We start from the raw sequence: 18,700 nt of genomic DNA on the forward strand, positions 1-18,700 counted from the left end.
TTATTTATTTATTTATTTATTTATTTATTTATTTATTTATTTATTTAACAGAGATACAGAGAGAGCACAAGTAGGCAGAGCAGCAGACAGAGGGAGAGGGAGAAGCAGGCCTCCCGCTGAGCAGGGAGCCTGATGCGGGGCTCGATCCCAGGACCCTGGGATCATGACCTGAGCCGAAGGCAGCCGCTTAACCGACTGAGCCACTCAGGCGCCCCTAAGCTTCACTGTTTAATGAACATAGCCAGGGCCTAGTGGAAAGTATAAAAATGAGGATTTCGCACTCCCGCCTCCATTATTGGGTCACAGCATCATTTTAGAACTTATTTTCACAGGTTTAGACTCACAGATAGGTTAGAGGTATAAAAGTAATTTTGTTTCACTCTCCCTAATTTTATAGCTCAGGAAACTATGGCCCAAAGAGGCCTCCTTAAGGCCACTGAGTGACAGAGTGGCCGAGCTGAGTGTGGCCATCCCATCATGGGCTTATCAGTCTCTCCTGCTCAGCCAGGCGTCACCTGGGTGCGTCCTCCCACCTGCGCTGAGTCTCTATCCTCTTATTACCACTGACAACTATAACAGCACTTTGCAGCTGGTACTGACAACAGTCTCCACTGCAGCGCTGTTTGTAATCGTGGAAGAGGTGGGAACAACCAGGGCCCTATATTCCATGGAATATTCTGAAGCTGTTAAAAAGAATGAGCAAGATTTAAATGTGTTGCTAGGGAGTGATCTACAAGATATATCATTTGTTGAAAAAACAAAGCAACACCACCTTGTAGAACAGCAAATAGAGTGTATTATTCCACTTGTGTCTGAAAAAAGTATACACACACATAATTCTGTACAGAAATTTCTAGATACATATAAAACTGTTATTGAGAGGGTTGGGTTGATGGTAAAGACTCCTACTTTTCATTTTATTCCCTTTAGCATTGTTTGAATTTTTAACCACGTGGTTTTATTACTTTTATAATAAAATAGTATAAATGTTTAAAATGTTAATGCTGAGGATTTCTATTTTTTTTATTGTCACACATCTCTATTGACTTTTTCAACTACCATGTATTACTTATGTAATTAGAAAAAAGGTATTAAAGGTAGATACACATTAAAAACAATGCTCTACATCTGAATACTGGTTCTATAGAAATGTTTTTTAGACACAAATACACTCTGAGCAGGGGAGATCAGGTCATCACATGGTAGTGGTTTCTCGGATGGGGCATGGGATGTGTGTGTGTGTGGGGGGGGTGTCACGTGCCACCGGAGTTGTTGGAAGTGGTTCTTGGTTGTCATGATGACCAAGGAGGCTGGTAGTGGTACCTAATACCCTGGAACATTAACAATGTCTTACCCAAAATGCCTGTAGAGCCCTGCTAAGAAACATTGGTGGAATATTTAATGTAGAGTTTTTATTTATTTATTTTTTTAAAGATTTTATTTATTTATTTGACAGAGAGAGACACAGTGAGAGAGGGAACACAAGCAGGGGGAGTGGGAGAGGGAGAAGCAGGCTTCCCACCAAGCAGGGAGCCCGATGAGGGGCTCGATCCCAGGACTCTGGGATCAGGACCTGAGCCGAAGGCAGAGCTTAACAACTGAGCCACCCAGGCGTGGCCTAATGTAGAGCTTTTAAATGTCTCTGTGTTTTCTCTCATTTAAACTTCACATCTCCTTTGAGGTTAAAAGAAAAAGTATTCATTATTACTTCCTATTAAGAGAGACGAAATATCTAGAAGGCAGGTTACCCAGGAGGAATTCCCAGAGGAAGAAAGATGCAGATGGTGACAGAATTGAACCTAGCAACCAAGAGGCAAGGTTATTTGCTGAAGGTCTGTTCATATAACAACAAGGTCTGTGCCAGGCCTGTTATATCTCTTACCACGGTTCATAGGGTGGTATATCCCTATTTTACAGATGAGTAAACTGAAAGCTTGAGATCAGACCACCAGCCCTAGGGCACCTAGCTGGTGAATGGCTCAGCTCAAACCCTGGTACGTACACTTCCAAAGCCCTTGCTCCTTGCAATTCCCCACATGGCCTCCCTCACAGCCATTGGAGGCGACCAAGTGGCACCTGGAAGCAATTTCTCGTCTGGTTTCCCCCCAGGACCCATGCTACTTTGGTAGGGAATTCACGGTGGGAAATTAACCTCTGTCTGCAAGGGCCAATTATGCAGTCTAGAATAAAAAGAGCAATGTGAGCCTGGACCCAGGCAAAACACTGGCTACCCCTCCCTCTACCACTGCCTATGTAGGCAGCTAGGAAGGGCAAAGGAGGGGGGCAGGGGAAACCCTGTTCTATTTTGAGAAAATAGTTGTGTTTGATTATCCAATAATACCAAGCTATAAAGTGGGGACAACTATGGATTTTCCCTAAATTTGGAAAATTGTGAGTCATTAACTTCTCACTTTTAAAGAAATCTGTTCAAAAGCAATTTAGCTTCCTGTGCCTTGAGGTAAGCAGGACTCAGAGTTAATGCAAACTTCTCTTAGGAAAAACAAACAGGAATTCAGACCTGCAAGAGTCTGCTGGAGAGAGAGATTACAGAGAATGAGTAGCTTCCAAGACCATTTCTTCCCACTACCCCAATGACACTGGCTTCTTTGCCATTGTGTCCTCAAATGCAGACATAATGAATTTTTTCTTGCTACAGTATTTTATACGTTGGCCAGTCCTCATATCCTTGAGACTCATCTCAGGTATCACCTCTTCCAAGAAGCCTTCTCTCACCACTCCAGGCTGGCTTAGGGTCCTTAACATCCCCAGAGTTCCCTTCTCTCCTGTACTGATCTCCCTTGTCATAGGACTCTTTCTCTGATTGTACTGTGTGGGGTTTTTTTTAGGACAGAAAACACATCTCATTCACGCCAGGATTCCCATGGCTTAAAACAGCATGGACACTCAGTACAGACTCTGCCTTTTGGACTCGTGGTGTGTGAACTCATTTTCCTGCCAAAGTCAGTGTTTGCTGAGAGCCAGGGACTTGGGCAAGAAACTGGACTTTATCAGGTGGATTAGAGAAAGAACATTATGGACAGGAGAAATAATACGAGCAAAAGCATGGAGGTATGAAAATACATGATTAAGAAATGGGTTGTGGGTAGGGGGTAGAGCAAAGTGGTGAAAGGCACGGTTTTTGAAATTAATCTTGAGAGGAAATCCTAGCAACACCATCACTATTTATGTGACTTGAAGCGATTTACTTAACTACTTGTCCTTGGTTTTCCTATTATAAGACTGTAATTAGGTCTAAAAAGGACTTACTACAGCAGCATGCATTCAGTGAGTATTTAATAAATTGCAGTTTTAAATATTGTTATTCTGAAAGGGGCGGTATACTTCTCTTGTGGGATGACCTGGATCCTACTGCCACTTAGCCATTGTTGGCTTAGAGCTGCAGGATTTGGTAACCAACCTATGCTATTCTTACCTTTATTTATTCATGCACTTCATTCATTCATTCTACAATCATTCCTTGAGCAATTACTATTGGCGAGGTATTGCAATACGCTGTGATAGCCTCAGAGCAAGATGGATTCCCAACCATCAGAAAACTCAAGATCTCGGGCGCCTGGGTGGCTCAGTTGGTTAAGCAACTGCCTTCAGCTCAGGTCATGATCCTGGAGTCCCGGGATCGAGTCCCGCATCGGGCTCCCTGCTCAGCAGGGAGTCTGTTTCTCCCTCTGACCCTCCCCCCTCTCAGGTGCTCTCTCTCATTCTCTCTCTCAAATAAATAAATAAAATCTTTAAAAAAAAAAGAAAAAGAAAACTCAAGATCTCACAGGAGAAATAAGGCACAGACACAAAGATATGGTGAAAGCAGAGCCAAAGGGGAGATGAAGATAAGGTGCTAGGAGAGGCTGGAGGAAGAAGGAGCATCATGGAGAACTCAGTTCCTAGAAAAGGGGAACTTGTATTTTTTCCAGTTGCTTTAACCATTTTCTCTTTGATTATCAACAAATTTATCATAGTTTTATTTATGTTGATTCTTCTTTGGGTTTGTTGAACTTTTTTTTTTTTTAAGATTTATTTATTTGTCAGAGAGAGAGAGAGAGAGAGAGATCATGAGCAGGAGGAGGGGAAGAGAGAGAAGCAGGCTCCCTGCTGAGCAAGGAGTCTGATGTGGGACTCGATCCCAGGACCCTAGGATCATGACCTGAGCTGAAGGCAGAGGCTTAACCCACTGAGCCACCCAGGTGTCCCAGATCTTTGGGTTTATAGTTTATATCCAATTTGAAAAAATTCTGTCATCATTTCATTAAATATATTTACTGTCCTCATCTCTCTCTTACCGTTCCTTCTTTGATGCTAAAAACTTACAATTACCTGTTAAATGGACTCTAATTACATGTTAAATCACTTGTATTGTTCCACAGGTCACTGAGGTTCTATTTAGTTTTTCAGCTTCCCCCCCCACCCCAATCTCCCTCTGCTTCAGTTTGGCTAATTTTTATTGCCCTCTCTGCAGGTTCATGGATCTTTTCCTCTGTAGTGTCTAATCTGCTGTTAAACCCATGAGTTTTCCGTGACATTTTCGGTGCAGAGATTACAATTTCAATTCAAGGATTTCCACCTGGTTCCATTTCTCTGAAATTCTCTATTTGCTCACTTCTTACGTTCATTTTTTCTTTAACTCCTTGAGCACATAGTAGCCATTTTAAAGTCCTTGTCAGTTAATTCCATCATCTCAGTAATTTCTGCTTCTATTGACTTATTTTTCTCTCAGTTATGGGTCCCATATCCACCTTCTTTGTACATGTGGGAATTTTTTATTATACACTGCACATCACGGATGCTAGGATGTTTGGAGTCTGGATTTTTGTTGCCTTCCTTTAAATACTGTTGAGTTTTTGTTTAGATAGGCAATTAATTTACTTGCAGAGTAGCTTGATCCTTTCAAGGCTTGTTTTGTCTTCACTGAAGTAGGCCTAAAGTAGCCTTTATTCTACGGCCCGATTAACCCAAATCCTAGAGCGTGGCCTTTTAGGGGACTCTACCAAAAGCCCGAAAGCCCGGGATGTTCAACAAGGTCTCTGTACTCTGCATGGTTGGAACTTAAACATCTTAGCCTTGTGTGAGTTGTAGTGTGCAGCTACTTGTTTTATTTCCTGGTAGCTGTTTTTTCTCCAGTAGATGTTCTTTGTCCCACCTCATGGGGTCTTTCCCTGCACATGTGAAGCTCAGCATTTGGCTGGAGCCGCAACAGGATCTCTATGAAGATCTCTGGACCCTTTCTCATTAGGATCCTGTCTCACAAATTTCCGATGTGTCAGCTGCCCTCAACTCAGTAAGAACGCTGTGCTCTGTCTGAGTTTTCCTCCTCTGCAGTTTGATATGGTTCCTCTGAGCTAAGAGCTCGGGCAACTGCCAGCTCGTACTGCTTGTTTTGTTTCTCTCAGAGACCATTTTTGTGCTGCCTCTGTCCAATATCTGAAAACAGTAATTTCATATATTTTGTCCATTTTTACAATTGTTTATGGTAGGTGGCTGGTCTGGTTCCAGTTACTCCATCATGGTCAAAAGTGAAAGTGTGGAAAATGGGGAATTGGAATTGTTTCTTGAAGAATAGGTAGGATTTGGACATAAGGCAATGAATGAGGAGGCTCATTTCAGGCAGAAGAAACAGCACGAGTAGCAAATATTTATTGAGCCCCTGCTGTGTGTTATGCACTGGGGATTTTGTGATGAATAAGACAAATGGAGACTTGCCCTAATGGAGCTTACAGCTTGTTCTGATCTGTGTTCATTACAACCACTCTCTGGATGCCTGCTCTGTGCAAGACAGTGTGATGGTACAGGAAGTTGACGTTACAAAGAAGAAAAAAACACAATTTCTGTCTTCAGGGAGTTCACAGTATTTGGGGGGAGAGAGATAAATAGAGAGTTACTTCCAGCATAAAGTAGCGAGTGAGATGACAATGTTATGCCTAGGGCGCCATGGGAGAGGAGAGGCAGACTTTTAGGCCTAGCTTCCTTTATGATGTATGCACTGCGTCTCCAAGAATGAGTAAGAATTAACTTGGAGTAGAAGGGGTGGAGGGGGCCCTCTAGACAACGAAAGCACAGAGACGCAGGCATCTACTGGAAACTGAAAATATCCTGGTGTGGCTGTATGAGATGAGACTCGAGAGGCAGCTCGGCCCTTGAGGGGCTGTGTGTGCCATGTTAAGAGTTTAGATTTTATCTTGATGGCAGTCAGGGAGTCATGGAAAGCTTTTAAGTAAGGGAGTGATACCCTGAACATTTCTATCCTTGACATCTCCCAGCTGGCTGGAAACACTGAATATTCAAGGGGGATTTATGGGACTGGGAAGGGCTGTTAGAAGTTAACTCTCTTTCACCAGGAATCTGAAGGACCTTTTCATAAAAACCATTTGGATTAAAAAAAAATAGTACAAGACACTTACAAACAAATCCCATGGCATAAAAATTTCATCAACGGAGACACAGAAAAGCAACAAATACAGTAGGTAAAGATGAGTTTCTTCAGGGAGGTGGTGGGTGGGGAAGAAATAGAAAATTTTAGAGCTATAATGGTTCTTGAAAATCGTCCTGTTCTTTGCCTCATTTTAGAACTACATTGGCGGCAACTGAGACCTAGAGAGAGGGAAGCAGAATGGGGGTCGCAAAAAGAACGTTTGGCTGACCTGAGTTTGAATCCTGGCTTGGCCATTACTAGCTGTGACCTTGGGCAAGTCACTTAAGCTGCCTGAGTTTTAGTTTCTTTATTGTCAAACTGGAGGATAACAAAACCCTACCTTGATGGACTTTGAAGTAAGGCATACGTGAAATCAGGGAAGCGGTTTCTATGGAACCTAAACTGAGCTTGCTTCTGTAGTATCATCAACTCAGACATTCCACTGCTCCCCTGATTTACATGGAAGGAGAGGGCCCATGGGGGGAAAGTTCCCTTGGGAACAGCCCCAAGAAGTGGGGGGATGACAGTACATTAAAGATAGCTGCAGGGCGCCTGGGTGGCTCAGTTGGTTAAGCAACTGCCTTCGGCTCAGGTCATGATCCTGGAGTCCCGGGATCGAGTCCCGCATCGGGCTCCCTGCTCGGCAGGGAGTCTGCTTCTCCCTCTGACCCTCCTCCCTCTCATGCTCTCTGTCCCTCATTCTCTCTCTCGCAAATAAATAAATAAAAAAAAAAAGATAGCTGCAAATTCTTTGTCACTAACCCCATTAGAAGGTGGGCCTTATTTTATTTTTTCTCCCCTTGAATCTTTGCCAGGCCTGTGATTACTTTAACCAGTTGAATTAACCATCATAGTGGATACAATGCTGTGGTAGTTCTGGGCCCAGAGCTTATGAGAACCAGTGATTTCTGTCTGTCCTACTGAATACTGACTCCTGAGATCCAGTTGTCATGAAAAGTAGTCCAAGCTAGTCAAGTGGCAAGATCATTTGGAGAGACGGAGCTGCCAGCCTTCCATCTGACCCCATCAAGGCACCAGGCAGATGAGTAAAGGCATCTTGGATATTCTAGTCCTAGCTCCCAAATGAGTGCAGTCTCATGAGAGACCCTAAGCAGGATTCACAGAACTGCCTGGTCAACCCACACAATTGTGGAAAATAATACAGGGTTGTGATTTTAAACCACTGAGTTTGAGGCAGTTTGTTACACAGCAGAGGACATCCAGGAGAAATAGGGAGGTTAGCTCTCCTGCTGGGGCCCAGAATCAGGTCTGGACCTTCCTGGAAGCTAAAGGAGCCAGCATATTCTGGACCTCAAGCAGTGCTGCTTTGGGATCCAGGGACCAAGATTTATCGCAGAGTGGGGGCAAGAGCCCTTCTCCCCCTTCCTCTACGGAACAGAATATTGACAGTACAGGGTAGACAGTGTGACAGTTTGAGGGTTTGCAGCTTTGGAGGCACTTGGGGCTAGATCCTCGGACAGAAGAATGGTGATCTTGTGGAATCCAGCTGCAGGGCTGAGGCATAGTGCCACCTTCCCAGTGGCTTGTAGGCAGAGAGAATATTAACAAGCAGTGTGATGTAAAGGGACTAGAGCAGACTTCCTGATCACAGGTGACGCCCCTGGCATCTTCCAGAAAACCCCGAGCAAGACTGTGAGTGAGTTGGAGGTGTCATACACATTGTTGAGGGAGAAATCCCAGAAATCTGGATAACTGCCATCAATGAGACCATAGGTTAATGAGGGCTGGGGACATCCAGGTTTTATCTGTAAAGCTCCTCACATTATGTTTGCTACATGATAAGTGGTCAATATGTGACAATATGTATCATTAGGGAATTGGCCCTAATATCCAGGGTCATACAGCACATTAACAACAGAGCAGCCTAGCACTTTCTTGCCATGAGGCACTGTCCCCTGCTGATTGGCTCTGGGTTAGTTCAGAGTCAGCAGCAGTCTCCCCAAGAATGAAGAGCTCAGACTACTCTCCAGAGACTCAGGCAAATCCTGTCAGGTTCCAGAGTTTGCATATGTAAGTCCTGGCTTCAGCACAAAAGATACTACTTTGATTTGGGGGGTTATGAATCGCTGGATCTTAAAGCAAATATTATCTTTCTCTCCTGGACAGTTTAACAGAGGAAGCTAGAAAAAGCAAATGACTGTTGTGAATCTAACACAAGATCCGTGCAATAGTTTTAACTCAGGGGCTGCCCGTGGACAAGTGTAGATCCCTCCATAGGGCAGCTGTAGGGCTGTAGGAGGAAGGAAGCTCCACTCCCAGCTTTCATTTTAATGGTGAGAAGAGGAAAGGCCCTGAGCTTTGGCATCTGTAACTGGAGTTTATCCTTTGTTTCTTCCCCCCTGAAGCTTGGCTTTTGATGAACATGAGGACCCAATGAAAGTCTCCAGATCTCAAGGCAGTAAGAGAAAGCTCCGGGCTAGCTTCTTCTATGGGCTGAATGTTCATGTTTCCACCCCCCCCACCCTCCAATTCCTATATTGAAGCTCTAACCTTCGATGTGATGTGGGGACTTTGGGTGGTAATTAGGTTGAGATTAGGTCATGAAGTTCGGGCCCTTAAGTGCCCTTCTAAGAAGACAAAGACAGCTCGTTCTCTCTCTCTCTCCACGCAAACTCACTAAAGAAAGGCCATGTGAACACACAGTGAGAAGGTGGCTGTTTACATCCCAGGAAGAAGGCCTTTACCAAGAACCAAATCTGCTGGAACCTTGCCCTTGGACTTCAAGCCTCCAGAACTGCGAGAAATAAATGTCTAATGTTTAAAGCCACCCAGTCTATGATATCTTGTTATAGCATCCAGAGCCAAATAAGACAGCTTACCAGGCTCCATGGTATAGTAGAAAAGGCACTGGAATCTAGAACACCAAACTGGATCTAGTTCAGCCAGTTTTAAGCTGGATGACACTGAGCAAGTCATTTGACCTCTCTGAGCTTCATTTTCTTTATCTTTGATATGGGACTAAGAACACTTGCTTTGCTTACCTCACTTAGAAGTTGTTAGGATCGAGAGAGACCATGGATGTAAAAGAAACTATAGGAGATATTTCTGTTTATGGCTGAATGAGGAGGCTGGCAAATTCCTTTCTCTCAAAAGAAACTATAAAATTGAACAGAACTGACAAAAACAACCATTTCAACCCTCTAAAAATTGACCAAAGGCAATAAGTGACAATCTCAGAACAACCTCAGAAGTGTTTATGCTTGAAACACTGCTTAACTCTAGGTAAGAACACTGGGACTCCATGGTATTTATACTGCCTTGGGCTCCTTTGGTCCTCTATAGCACAGAGGCTCTACCATAAGGATTGGCTGCTTGGCTGCGGAGCGGAAGGGGTCACCTGATTGCGGGCAGCAGGTGGTAGCCATGGCCAGTGACACTGTCACTGGAAGTGATGATCCTTGGCAGCAGGCGAGTAGAGGGCCATTCGCTCTACTAGCATGAGGTCATCATTGGGGTAAAAGCATATTCTTGACTGAGACATGAATGCCTAGTGGAGATCAGAGAGGGGCCAAGCTATCCACCCACTCCTGGCCATCTCTGAAGGTGTGTGCAGGCACAGAGGACTTGTAGAAGGACCCAGTGGAAAGCAAAGCCAGAACAGACTTAAAAGTGATCTGGATTTCGAATGTGCCCCCCCCCCCCCCCCCAAGAGCTTCATTTGTAGAACACCTGGCTTGATGTGTCTGAGTGGAATCTATGTCCAATTACTTCACTGATTGGCCAGTAAGGTATGCAGACAGAAGCTTAAAAAGCAATAATGAAAAATAACTAAACAGAGACACCAGTGGTTGCACTGTGGGGAAGAAAGATTTCACAGATTTAACCCAGGCAAGTTCTAAACACAGGAAAAAAAAACAAAAACAAAGGATAAGAGTGGTAACAACAATCATCATGAGGGAAGGTCAGAGCCCAAAGTTGTTACAATATAGTAACTAAAATGTCCAGTTTTCAACAATAACAACAGCAACAGACTTATGGGACATACAAAGAAACAGAAAAGCATGACCCATAATCAGCAACAAAAGCAGTAGACAGAAACTGAGAGTGCCCCTAAATGTTTTCATTAGCAGATAAACATTGCAAAGCAGTCACTAAAAAAATGTTCAAAGAACTAAAGGGAATCATGTCTAGGGAATTAAAGGAAAGCACGGCAACAATTAAGCAACCAATATCAAATCTCAACAAGGAGACAGAAACTCTAAAAAGGAGCCAAAAGGAAATTCTAGAGTTGAAATACAATAACTGGAACAAAAATTCACTAAGGAATTTAAGAACAGACTCACGACAGCTAAAGAAAAACTCAGTAAACTTGAAGATAGAGCAGTAGAAATTATGCAGTCTGCAGAACAGGGAGATTAAAATTTGAAGAGAAAGAAATGGAATCTCAGAGATCTGTGGATAACAGTAAGCATACCAACAAACATATAATGAGGGCCCCAGAAGAAGCAGAGAGACAAGGGGCAGAAAACATGTTGGAGAAATGATAAAACTACCCCAAAGTGGATAAAAAACACTAATCTATGCATCTAAGAAACTCAACTCCTGATAAGATAAATGCAAAGAGATTCATACACAGACACATCATACTCAAACTGTTAAAGCCAAAGACAAAATCTTAAAAACAAAAGAATAAATGGCTCATTATGTACAGGAAAGCATCAATATAATTAATGTCTGACTTCTTGTCTTTTTTTTTAAGTTTATTTATTTATTTTTTAGTGATCTCTACACCCAACACTGGACTCAAACTCACGACTCTGAGATCAAGCATTGCATGCTCTTCTGACCGAGCCAGCCAGGTGCCCCATGACTTCTCATCTTAAACAACAGGGGCCAGAAGAACTGAAAGGAAAATAAGTGTCAACCAAAAATTTCACATCCAGCAAAACTATCCTTAAAAATAAAGGCAAAATAAAGACATTCCCAGATAAACAAAAATGAAGAGAATTCATTGCTAGGAGATCTACCTTATGATAGTCTTTCAAGCTGGAAGAAAATGATGCCAGGAGTGAGAAGTGAAGAGCATCAGAAATGGAAAACATGTGGGTTAATATATTAAAAAAATGAGTAAATACATATTTTCTCATATCTTCTCTTAACATCTTTTGAAAACATAAGATTATGTAAAGCAGTAATTATAATACTGAATTTAGGTTTATTATATATTCTATCTATCTATCTATCTATCTATCTATCTATCTATCTATCTATCTATTTACCTACTTATGTGTATATATATATATATCTCAATAATAGCATAAAGAAGAGAGGAAGAGATAGTCATCTTGGAATAAAGTTCCTAAGTTCTACTGGAGTTAAGTTGGTATTAATCTAAAGTGGATTATGATAATTGAAGATTCATATCACAATCCCTAGAGCAACCACTAAAACAGCCTTTAAAATATGGTTAAAACAACAAAAAAATTAAAATTTAAAAGTATTGAACACACACACTCATACAAAAGTAGTAGAGTAGGAACAGAGGAATAAAAAAGACAAGGGACATAAAAAAACCAAATAGCAAAGTGGCAAATATAAATAGAATAATATTAATAATGTTAATAAATGTGAATGCTCTAAATAACCCACACAAAAGGTGGATATTGTCAAACTAGATAAAAAAGCAAGATCCAGTGATATGCCATCTACAGGAGGCATACCTTAGATTGTAAGACACGAACAGGTTGAAAGTAAAAAACCCCAAAAAACCTGCCAAAAACCCCGAGAAAGATATACCATAAAAACAGAAACCAAAAGAAAGGGGGAGTGGCTACTATATTAAATAAAATAGAACCAGGACAAGAATTATCTCTAGAAACAAAGAGGGATATTTTATAATAGTAAAAGAGCCAATATGTCAGAAAAATATGAAAATTATACATGAATATATGCCTCACAACAAAGCCTCAAAATTCATGAATCAAAAACTGACAGAACTGAAAAAAATAGATAATTCAACAATAATAATTAGAGATTTCAATAGCACACTCTCAATAACTATAGGAAAACTAGACAGGAAATCAGCAAGCATATGGAGGACTTGAACAACACTATAAACTCCCTAGACCTACCAGACATTTACAGAACAAACTACCCAAGGACTGCAGAACACACGTTCTTTTCAAGCAAATGTGGAACAGTCTCAAGATTGGCCACATGCTAAGCCCTAAGGCAAACATTAATACATGTAAAATAATTGAAATCATACAAGATGGCTTTTTACCACATTGGAAATCAAGAACAAAAGGAAACACAAGGGAGTGCCTGGGTGGCTCAGTCAGTTAAGCCACCGGCTTAACCGCCTTCGGCTCAGGTCATGATCCCGGGGTCTGGGATCGCGTCCCGTATCGGGCTCCCTGCTCAGCGGGGAGCCTGCTTCTCCCTCTGCCTGCTACTCTCCCTGCTTGTACTCTCTCGCCCTCTCTCTCTCTCTGATAAATACATAAAATCTTTTAAAAAAAAAAAAAAGAAATATGAGGCCTCTTCGTCCCTCTTTTGGTTTAGCAAAGCATGGCCTGAAGTAACCAGATGATGGGGCAGCTGTCTGTCTCCTGGGAAAGGAATACTTTGGGAGGAAGTCAGAACTCTGTTCCTGCTGACCCTCTTTTCCCCTCCTTTATAAGTACCTCTCTCTCTCCATTCAGTTAGAAGCTGCAACCCCAGGAAAATGAGTGGTACGCTACCTATTAGGAGACCTTTAGGTGGGCTGATGTTCAGGGTCAGAAACCATAGAAACGAAGTATTCGTCTACATTACCCTAAACACAGGATAGCTACAACATGCACAGATCCAAGAGTGGTGCTCTGAGCAATATTCAGTAGTTTAATTCATGCTCAGAGAAGTGCAGGGCAGGGTTGTTTACTGAACCTAACCTGGGTCATGTATTATACCAGGTGTTTTAATATCTTATCCCCCGGACTCTTTACCAAAAGTCTGTGAGGTAGGTAGTCATGATTTTCATTTTACAGATGAGAGAACTGAGGCTCAGAGAGGTTAAGTAAGTTCCCCAAAGCCACACAGAATGTGTAAGGCCTGGGATCGGACTTCACCGAATTCGATATATGCCGCAGGCATGGAGAAACTTCATTATCTTTTGTTAACAGACAACAGGATTACAGAGAACTTAATACAAAGAGGCATATGGAACAATGAATTCTTCTCTTAGAAATTTAATGATGAGTTCTTAAGTGATATTTGAATGATTTTACCCGATTAGGGCATTGAAATAATTTCTATAACATTTTTAATACAATGGGTAGAAAGGATGGTGTGTGTGTGGAGTGGTGGGGCGGGGGGGGAGGACAGGAATATATCACTCTCATGCTACTAAGGAGAAAACCAGAGCCAAGAGAGAGACCATGGAAGTGACCTGCCCAGTGTGACAAAGCTTCACGGGGGCAAAGCAGGATCTAGAACCCAGGCCTGGGTCCCAGCGAGTGTGGAAAGCGGCAGCTGTACTGGGTATGAGGGCTCCGTAACTGAAGAAATGCAAGCTGTGTGCCTACAGCGGGCCCCCACCCACACGTCGGTCATCTGGCCGCTGCTGGCGGGGTGCTGAAATCCTAACCCCGAGGGTGGAGGGCTGTTGAGTAGCCGGCGCATCCCTCCTCACTACCACCTAGGCACAGACAGGAAAGCGGTGTCCCCATGCCTGGTGCGCGGAAGTGGGTGTGAGGGCAGGATGCCCCAGAGCTCACTCCTCCACCCACATGCCTCCCAACCCCCTTAAGGGATCACCTAAACCCCCTCCCGTGCTTGGCTAAGTCCACTTACCCTGCCTGAAAGAGCAGCAAGAAGGGGGCTTTTTGCCGTGCCTGTACACTGCCCGGTCTGCACAGGGCCCATTTTTTCCTGTTTTTTACTAGTTCTGCCCGAGATCCAGTCCTGACTTGTTGTGTGGAGCTCTACCAGGCTTCACTTAGCTATGCGCCACGCCACTGGGTTTAAAACAGCAGGGGACTCGAGAGTTCCAGACCTGCAGCTCTTGCTCAGTGAATGGGATTTTTATGAGGCCGCCACAATCAGTCTTGCATACAGGGTGCTAAAAATTTTTATGGCTGGCTGGGATTTGTTGGAAGCGCCAAGCTGGAACGTGATGGAGTTCCCCATTAGAGAATGTCCCCAGGAAAGCGGGCTTGCATGGTTCCCTGGTACTCGGAGGTGTCAGAGAGCTGGTTTTATGGAAAGCAATTTCCTCAGTAAAGAAAAAATATGCTCCAGAGATGGAGCAATTTCAGCACAGGGGCTCTGCCACCCTTGGTTTAACGGGCTTCCTTAGCAGGGGGTCCCTGGTGATTGCAAAGACAAATGGATCCTACCCATTCTGGCTGCTAGCAAACTTTTCTTCCCTTCCCTTCTTTAAAAACATAAATTTAAAAAATAAATAATAAAAAGTTCAAAATAAAGAAAATGAGCTGTAATGATATCATCTACTCAATGCTCTTGTTAACATTTTGTTATATATACACATATATTTTTGACAGACTTTGGACAAAGCTAGGATACAGTTTTAAAACTTTTAACATTTTATGATAAATCTTTGAAGTCATGAAAATTGCTTTGTAGACCTCATTTTAAGTAACTTTATAATATTCCATTAGGTAGATATACCATAAAGTAGTACTATTTTCCATATTGTTGGGTATGGAGATGGTTTCTGATTTTTTTTTTTTATTATAAATAATGGCACCATGAACATCTGGGAACATAAAGTTTTGCTCATGTTTCCAATGATTTCCTTGGAATATATTTCTGGAAGTAGAATTAATGGATCAAGGATGTCACGTTTTAATGTGTCCTGATACATACGGCCAACTTGCTTTCCCTGAAGGTGCTATCACTTTACACTTCCATCGACCTTAAATGAGAATGTGTATATTACCACACTCTTGCCAACACTGAGATGTTTAGTGTTTAACATATCTACTAATTTGCAAAATACAAAATGTAATCTCATTAGGTCCTAATTTGCATTTTTGGATTAATAGTAAGGTTGAATGCTTTGCTCTTTGTGTATCAATTATTTGCATTTCTCTTGTTCTATTAGTGTCTTAATGTTTTTCCTATTTCCTAGAGAAAGGATTGTCTGCCATATTTGCTACTTTTTTTTTTTTTTTTACCAATTTGATATTTCTGGCCAACTTTTCAAACAAAACCCAAAGCTGGACACACATGGGTTTCTAGTACTCATGTTCAGCTATATAATGATCAACCCGAGGGCATCCCAGGCCCCAGCTTTGGTGGTGGGGAATTTGGTGTTTAAGCTTTGGTTAGGTATGTAGGTACCCAGACTGGGCCCAAATCCAGTTGTAGGCCCCCCCAACTAAGTACTAGAGTTTTCCCATAAGCCTGACTTGTGTGTCCAAATCTTGGGGAGGTGGAAAAGAGTAATACAGAGGTCCTCAAGGAGTTTGCAGTCTACTTGGAAATAAAAGCAGCGCACCTGTGACTAGTGCCCAAGGCGGATGATAGTAAATGCCCTTTGTTAGGGGCATGGCTTCAACACCTGAGTTTCAGGTTCTTCAGTTCCACAGAGCATTAGGATCAGTCCCTTGAACCCAAGACTCCTGATCTTAAGATCTCACAGGGTTGCTGTTGAGGGGAGCATAGCAGTCATTTAGTTGAACATTCTTATTTTACAAAGGAGAAAACTGTGGCCCAGAGAGTTGACCAAGATCTTGGGGCAAGTTACATAGGGCTGGTCTGGAATCTGAGTCTACTTCTCAATGCAGGGTTCTTCCTGAGCACTTCGATTTCTTTACATACCATTCTTTCTTGCCCTCATCACCCACCTGCCTGCCTTTACATGATATGTGCCAAGGACTAGGACACGGAGTTAAAAAGGAACTCACTATCAGGGACAGGGTGTATACATGTAATCAGCGAAATTTAGAAGAAGCACGTTGGGCCACTGGGGCTCAGAGGTGGCTTGGGGAGATCGAGGTAGAAGTCTTCACCTGGCTTACATTGTCATGGGCAAGTTTCCTCCAGTCTACCAGGTGACAGCAAAGCACAGGAAAGCCAATCAAAGATCTCAACACGAAGCTCCACTTCAGCACCTTGCCCACCGTGGTTTGGAAGAAAGAATACAAGCTTTGGAGTCAGGCTCTGCCCCTGATTAGCTGTGGGACCTTGGGCAATTTACTTCACCTCTCTGGGCCTTCGTTTTCTGATCTCTACAATGGACCACACAGCTGTCTGTGAGAAATAAAGCACATAGAATGTTTGATACACAATAGTATGTTCCCTTCTTTATTAAACTTATCCTTATTAAGGATGTACCCCACCCTCATTAAGCTCAATCAGAATATTCTCTTTTTAGGGGTGCCTAGGTGACTCAGTTGGTTGAGTGTCTGACTCTTGATTTCAGCTCAGGTCATGATCTCAGGGTCATGGGATTGAATTCTTGGCAGGCTCCTCACTCAGTGGGAGTCTGCTTGAGATCCTCTCTCTCCCTCTCCCTCTGCCCCCTCCCCCACCTCCCTCACTCTCTCTCACTCTCAAATAAATAAATAAATAAATCTTTTTGAAAAAAAGAATATTCTCTTTTTAAAAATTTCTGAGTGTGGAACAGACAGATGTCAGCAAGTATCTCATCTTCTGGCCTCTGACTGAGAGAGTTCACCACAGATAGGCCGAACTCAGTCTCTGACCTGCCCTGCTCCTTAGAGGATGCTGCCCTTGCCCCCACCTGCTCCCTTCTGGCTGACCACTGATCTGATTCTAGCTCCTATTAGATCGGCCCCTGGGGTATTTCTTGAATCAGAGTTACAGGGCCAACTATGTCCTTCCTGGTGCCTTCTTTCTGCTAATAAAGCTCTTACATGGGGCTCCCAAATAGCCTTCAAATCTGTTCTGGCCTTGGTATGGTGATGGTTAATTTTGTATCAGCTTGATTGGTTTACGGAATGCCCAGATATTTAAACATCATTTCTGGGTGTGTCTGTGAGGGTCTTTCTGGATGAGATTAGCATTTGAATTCATAGACTGAGTAAAGCAAATTGACTTCCCCATAATAGATGGGTGGGCATTAGGCAATCCATTGAGGGCATGAATAGAACAAAAGGGTAGAGGAAGGGAGAATTTGCTCCCTTTGCCTAACTGCCTGAGCTAGGACATTAGTCTTCTGCCCTTGAACTGAGAATGATACCACTGCTGCCCCTGGTTCTCAGGCTTTTGGACTAAGACTAGAACTACCCCACTGGCTTTTCTGGGTCTCTTGCAGACAGTGGTCTGTGCACTTCTTAGCTTCCATAATGACACGAGCCAAATCCTTATACTAAATGTATGTATGTATGTATGTATCTTATCTATCTTATCTATCTTCCCTCCCTCCCTCCTTCCCTTCTTTCCTCCTTCCCTCCCTCCATCCTCTTTCCTTCTCTCCTTCCTTCCTTTCCCTTTCCCATTTCCTTTTCCTTCCTTCCTTCCTTCCTTCCTTCTTCTCACTCTTTTCTTTCCTTTCTCTCTCTCTCTCTCGTCAGCCTGTCTGCCGTGGGGGCTACATGCATGCCATGCACCTGCCGTCTCAGCACAGCCTGGTCAATTACAGGTGACGGAGTACTCCAAAGGCTCCTCATCTCAAGCCCAGCCACAGCCCAACCCTGACAGTGGCCCTAGGGCCCTGCGTGATCCGGCTGCTGTGACAATTGTCCTTCCGGCCTCCTGGCTGTCCACCTTCTCATGCTCACTGAGGCCACTGAGGCTGTCACTCAGGCTCCCCAAGCAAGCTCCTGCCACAGGGGCCCTGCATTGGTGTGCCCCCCAATGGGGAAATTCTTCTCCCAGATGACTCAGCCCCTCGCCGCCTTCAATTCTTTGTTCAAATGTCACCCCCACTGTTACTTTTCTAACCACTCTGTTTTTTTTTTTTTAGAGAGAGAGCACTCATGAGCAGGGGGTGGATGGAGGGGAGGCGCAGAGGGCTAAGGTGAGAGAGAATCTTTTTTTTTTTTTTTAAAGATTTTATTTATTTATTTGAGAGAGAGAGTGAGAGAGAGAAAGAGCACAAGAGGGGGGAGCGGGAGAGGGAGAAGCAGACTCCCTGCCGAGCAGGGAGCCTGATGCGGGACTCGATCCTGGGACTCCAGGATCATGACCTGAGCCGAAGGCAGTCGCTTAACCAACTGAGCCACCCAGGCGCCCGAGAGAGAATCTTAAACAGGCTCCATGCCCAGTGCGGAGCCCCACATGGGGCTCAATCTCATGACCCTGAGATCATGACCTGAGCCAAAATCAAGAGTTGGATACTTAACCGAC

General features: G+C 43.3%; 1 protein-coding gene across 1 annotated transcript in view; it reads right to left on the reverse strand.

Annotated features, from left to right (window-relative positions):
* Positions 1-18,700, reverse strand: part of TENM4 (teneurin transmembrane protein 4) — a 713,747-nt gene that overhangs the window by 303,382 nt on the left and 391,665 nt on the right.

Source organism: Mirounga leonina, unplaced genomic scaffold, assembly GCF_011800145.1.
Source record: "Mirounga leonina isolate KUSES-001 unplaced genomic scaffold, KU_Mleo_1.0 Mir_92, whole genome shotgun sequence".
Classification (NCBI taxonomy): Eukaryota; Metazoa; Chordata; class Mammalia; order Carnivora; family Phocidae; genus Mirounga; species Mirounga leonina.